Source organism: Thalassophryne amazonica, chromosome 2 (genome assembly GCF_902500255.1).
Source record: "Thalassophryne amazonica chromosome 2, fThaAma1.1, whole genome shotgun sequence".
NCBI lineage: Eukaryota > Metazoa > Chordata > Actinopteri > Batrachoidiformes > Batrachoididae > Thalassophryne > Thalassophryne amazonica.
Genome location: NC_047104.1, coordinates 109,743,254 through 109,749,789, shown reverse-complemented (window position 1 = coordinate 109,749,789; position 6,536 = coordinate 109,743,254).

Genomic DNA, 6,536 nt, shown 5'->3' with positions numbered 1-6,536 from the left:
TTATTCGCAATAAAAATCCAATGAGAGGGGTGGACCAGTGCTCCCTCAAAGCCTGCTCACAGGCGAATGACACAACCGACAGGCGTGAAAAAACTCACGCGTGCGCACAAAGGTTCAAGCTTGTCTGATGCAATCACACGTGATTCAAATCCATATGGTTTTTGAAAAAAATAAAAAGGTCCGATACTTTTCTAACAGACCTCGTATACCTTAGATCACACCTGGGAGTCAGAACCCTTTTTAAAGTTGGGGGGGCAATATTGAGTTGGGGGGTCTGGGGGACCAAATTGCACCATTTTCTAGAAAAATGGTGCAATTTGGTGCATTCCCGTCTGTTAAAATGCACAGGAATGCACCAAATTGCACCATTTTTCTTGGTCCCCCAGACCCCCCAACTCAATACAGCTAGCTTTCAAGCTCACCTCTCTTTTCAAAGAATTTGGTTAGCAGCTGCTTTCCCTAATTTAGTTTTCTTTCCCTGTCGTTTTTTCTCTTCTTTTTTGAAATCCGGACTTTGATGAATTGATTGCTAAAATAATCGTTAGTTGCAGCCCTAGTGTTTAGGCTGAAATAAAATATGTCTTTCCTAGAAAATCAGTCGATTATTTTTTCGATGAATCGTTTTGGGTTTTGTTTTTTTTTTACTTACATGTGTGTTTTGCCATTATTTCTTTAAGTGAGTTATTATTAAAGGCCTTTATCACGCAAAACATCAACGTTTGAGCTTGTAGCAAAGTTATGTTATATTCTCGTCAAAAACATACCTGGAGTAGTGTTTTGTTTTATTTCGCACATACATACATCACCAACACACCACAAAGAGATTTCTATCAGGTTTCACCCGATTATGAGCATTTTTAGATGCCTACAGCAACTATCTCAACCACTGACAACATATTACAGCAAGAGTTCACAAAAGTATTTTAAAGGCCTGACTAAAGTGTAATATGTGATCTTTAAAAACATATTTTCATGAAAAAAGACACAAATGTGCAGTTAACTGCATTTTATTTTTTCTTGTGTAAAAACACAACTTAGATGACATTTGACCGAAACAAATTGTCATTAAACTTAAATAAAACAAGGGTGAAGTGGCGGTTTAAGAGTCACTAGGTGTTCACAGGAAACAGTTATTTCTATGCGTATTTATTTATTTATGTTCATTGTTAGTTGGATTTATTTTTTCTGTTATGTTTAATCAGGTTCTTTTGTTTCTTTCTCTAAAATTGTATTGTAGCATTACTGGTTATTATTACTATTATTGTTGTTGCTATTATTATTAATATATAAATAAAAAAATAAATTAAAAAATATTACAATTTGTAATACATTTGACTCTTTTACAACAAACGCTGAGCTATGAATTATTATACAGAAAAAAAATGCACACAAATGTGCCAACAGCTGCAACAGCTTAATGCTAACTTTAACATTGAAAACGCATTAGACATACTAATGCGCTAGCATCGGTCCCGTTTTTAAGTTATAAAATACATCTATCAACTGTTTCAGAACACCATAACAGGTCGGTTTAACATAAAAAAGGTAAATATTACTCACAGACATATGCTCTTTAGGGTTTTAGCGAGAGAAAATTAAGATAAAGCAAAAGAAAACAATGAATCAGCGAAGCATTAAATCAAACCACTGCTTCGATCTGCAAATCACTGCTTCGATTGGTTCAAGGTTCAAAGCAAAGCCGTGCTGCAGAAACGATTGATTTAAATGGAAGAAACAAAACATTTGCGGTAAAATAAAGTCATTTAACAACTAATCCATGACTAAATTAGTTGACAACTATTTTAATAAACGATTAAATCAATTAGTTGTTTCAGCTCTAATAAACACCTCTTTCTGTCAGATCCGCTTTGGGGTGTGTGTGTGTGGGGGGGGGCAGCGTGCCGCCTGTGCGCCTGGACTAAACCATTGTACAACTGTACAGGGGTGGGAAGGGCCCTCAGAGATCTTTCAATATTATTGTTAGAGCAGAATTATGTTTCGCAACATTTATACATTCATTCTAATTATATTCTTTTACAACATGAATTGTATGGACATTAATAACATGCAACACAAAAATGTATTTAACACCAGTTTTTTGCGCTCCCCCCCCCATGCTCTGGGTACATAGTACCCTTTACCCCCCCCCAGTCCGACGCCCCTGGTTGATTCTATATAAAGACACTGTTCATTTGTTCCCTTATATGTCCCATTTGCTTAAAAGATCATGATTTGATAGGGCTGTTTTGGGGGTGGGGGTGGGGTAGGTGGGGAGCAACAATAGGACCATGCTGGCCCATGGCCTATCTACTCCCACTCATTTCTTCAACTGTTTTTCCACAAAAGACTTTTCAGTAATGATGGATTTGTTATGCTGAGTACAGCAATCTCAACAGACGTTTTAATTTAACCTGGGATGACATAAGGAATGTAACAGCAACAGCCTGATTCCACAGAGGGAGGCAAAGCTGAAGGCATATGAAGTAGCATCAAAAAATACATTAGTTCACCTGCACTCAAACATTAGTCACAACCTTTTAAGATAGTGTATGATCCAAATTCAGGCAGTACTTAAAAATAACTAAGTTTAAATATACATAAGTGTCATGCATTCACTTGAGAGAGAGGGAAAAAAAAAACTGATTTTTGTGAATTAACAAGTTGGTTGCTTCATTAATTTTAAAAAAATTAATAATTAATTAACTGGAGACATTCGTCACGAAATGCCCTACGCGCAGTACTATTTTCCATGTAAAGTGCAGTAACATGTACATGTGTGGGGTAGGTATTTGGTTGAACCCTTATGTGTTTGATATAAACTGGGATACACAGTGGAAAAATTGGAGATTGACATATTTATTTAGAGGATGTGGCCAACAGTGACCATAAAAAATCAGTAGCCTTCGAACAAATGCAAGTACTGGTAATTTTTTAAAAGTAGGTCAAGGTCAATGGCCTTCGAACCCATGTGAAGTACTCCTCCAAGGTATGTACCCACCAAATATGAAGTTTCTGCGAGCAATAGGTGCCGAGGTACATTGCAGCGAACAAATTTCAGGTGAAGGATTTGACAGTTGTGACCACTGGTGACCTTGAAAAGTAGGTCAAGGTCACTGGCCTTCAAACCCATGTGAAGTACTCCTCCAAGGCGTGTACCCACCAAATATGAAGTTTCTGTGAGCAATAGGTGCCGAACTACGTTACGGCGAAAGATTTGACAGTTGTGACCTTAAAAAGTAGGTCAAGGTCACTGGCCTTCAAACCCATGCAAAGTACTCCTCCAAGGCATGTACCCACCAAATATGAAGTTTCTGTGAGCAATAGGTGTCGAACTACGTTGCGGCGAAGGATTTGACAGTTGTGACCTTAAAAAGTAGGTCAAGGTCACTGGCCTTCGAACCCATGTGAAGTACTCCTCCAAGGCGTGTACCCACCAAATATGAAGTTTCTGCGAGCAAAAGGTGCCGAGGTACATTGCGGCGAACAAATTTCAGGCGAAGGATTTGACAGTTGTGACCACTGGTGACCTTGAAAAGTAGGTCAAGGTCACTGGCCTTCAAACCCATGTGAAGTACTCCTCCAAGGCGTGTACCCACCAAATATGAAGTTTCTGTGAGCAATAGGTGCCGAACTACGTTACGGCGAAAGATTTGACAGTTGTGACCTTAAAAAGTAGGTCAAGGTCACTGGCCTTCGAACCCATGTGAAGTACTCCTCCAAGGCATGTACCCACCAAATATGAAGTTTCTGCGAGCAATAGGTGCCGAGGTACACTGCGGTGAACAAATTTCAGGCGAAGGATTTGACAGTTGTGACCACTGGTGACCTTGAAAAGTAGGTCAAGGTCACCACCCTTCAAACCCATGCGAAGTACTCCTGCGAGGCGTGTACCCACCAAATATGAAGTTTCTGTGAGCAATAGGTGCCGAGCTACGTTGTGGCGAACGAATTGCGGCCGGACAGACGGACGGACAACCTGGATGCTATATGCGCCGCGCAGGGCATTAAAACAGTCCTAATTTTCTGAATTACAAGTTTGAGATAAACTCAATTCAGAAAAAAGGATTTATCCTCATTTAAATTCATTATGCTTCCATACAATAAATGCCTTTATAATTTCCCTTAAAGCTATTAAATCCTTAGTAGAAAAATATTGATATTTTTAATAGAAGTATGGTCAAAAAGACAGATCTGAAAGGCTCTCATAATAAAAGCTATCGACAAATACCACTGAAAGCTGTTGTTACATTTACGTTGTGTTCAAAATAATAGCAATGTTTTTTAAAGAGCAAATAAAGCTCAGACTCCATATAATAGTTTTCATTTTCATCCACACAAATGCATGGGGAACACTACATGAAGAAAAATGTCAAATTTATTACTTTTCAGAAAGTGAAGAAAAAGGAATATTAGACTGTTTAAAAAAAACAGCCTGCATTTTCTTTACACACTCATTTACTGTATAAACTGAAAAATGCTTTCAGATTTAGTTTTCCTGTGAATCACTGAACTAATATTTAGTTGACCACTGTTTCTGAGAACTGCTTCACACCTTTGTTGCATGGAATCAACCAACTTGTGAACAGGTATTCCAGCCCAGGACAATAGGGTACCGCAGTCTCATTTGAACCCTGCATGATATTGCAGGATTTGACCACTTAGGTGAACCTCAGTTCCACTGCGCAACAAACCGCAACACATGTCCACTTTCCCACCACATCATCACTTTTTCTTAGCATTTTCACTTTCTTTGCGTGTAATTTGGCCAAAAACCCATTGAAAATGCCGTGGTTGGTCCCCTGGAAGCAGAGCAATTACGTCATATTTTAGCCCCTTAGGGCCCACCCTCAAACGAGACTGCGGCCTCCAATAGGACTACATTCCACAATTCCTTTGCATTTGTTGGTTTTGCCTCAGAAACAGCATTTTTGATGTCACCCCACGTTTTCTATTGGATTAAGGTAAGACTCTGCTCACTTGGTGTGTTTTGGGTCATTGTCTTGTTGAAAAACCTATTACAAGGGCATTTCCTCTTCGACATAAGCTAACAAGACCTCTTAAAGTATGTTTGATATATTCAGACTGATCCATGATCCGTGGTATGTGATAAATAGGCCCGAAACCACAGTATGAGAAACATCCCCATATCATGATGCTTGCACCATGCTTCACAGTGCACTGTGGCTTGAATTCAGTTTTTGGGGATCATCTGACAAACTGTATCTGTGGCCTCTCGACCCAAAAAGAACAATCTTACTTTCATCAGTCCACAAAATGTTTCTCTTTAGGCCAGTCAATGTGTTCTCTGCCAAACTGAAACTTCTTCACCATGTCATTTTTTCCAACAATGGGACTTTTCAGGGGCTTCTTACCCATAACTTGGCTTCAAATGGGCATTTTTCTAATTGTTACAGTACTCACAGGTAACTTTCGACCTTCTTTGATCACCTTGGAGCTGATCATTCTGGCTATTCTTTGACTCATTTAAATCACGGCTTTCTGTTTTGTTCCACGTCTTTCTGGTTTCGTTGCCATTTTACAACATTTGAGATGATTTTAGCTGAGCAGCTGATTATTTTCTGCAATTCTTTATATATTTTCGCCTCTCCAACTAATTTTTTTTTAATCAAAGTATGCTGTACTGAACAATGTCTGGAACAACCCAGTCAGATTTTCAGAGAGAAATGCACAATCAGTATGTACATTTGCTGCCTTCATCTTTAAATAAGGGCCACAGAAAGAAAAATGAAGTCGTCTAATATTACTTTTTCTTCACTTTCTATCAAGTAATAAATTTGACAAATTGTTCATATTTTGATTTGGAACAGAATGTGTAGTGTTCATAATGCATTTGTGTGTATTGGAAATAAAAGCTGTTATAGATTTTGAGGTTTATTAACTTTTTAAAATACACTTTAACTGCAGGTGCATCAGTTATCCATTTAAAACTCAAAAAATAAATAAATAAAAATTGAAGGTACAGAAATAATGACTGTAATGTGTGACACTGCCAAGCTACAGGTAAACAGATAATCAATTCGGTGAAACAGTGCCAATATCCACAATGGTGCAAGTCCACAGTATTTCCTTTCGTAACTCCATAACTACTACTGCATATTCAGCTTTGAAATTTGGATTGTGACAGATTCAAGTAAGGACCAGCAAGTCCTATTTTGGGTCACATACACAATCCTCATGTTTCTGTGTAGGCTCTCAGTTGTCCAGGTGGTTTCCATAGTAGAGAAGCTTGAATCTTCGACTGGACTAGGTTGTTAGACGCGAAGACGTTTTGCTTCAAATCGCAGAAGCTTCCTCAGCTAAAATTCTTTCTGTGGTAGTCTGACTTCTGTCTTGACTCTACAAGAGTAGAGAAGAGTATACAATACATACTATACTATATATACTATACAAGAGTCAAGACAAAAGTCAGACTACCAGAGCAAGAATTTTAGCTGAGGAAGCTTCTGCGATTTGAAGCAAAACGTCCTCGCGTCAAGCAACCCAGTCCAGTCGAAGATTCAAGCTTCTCTACTATA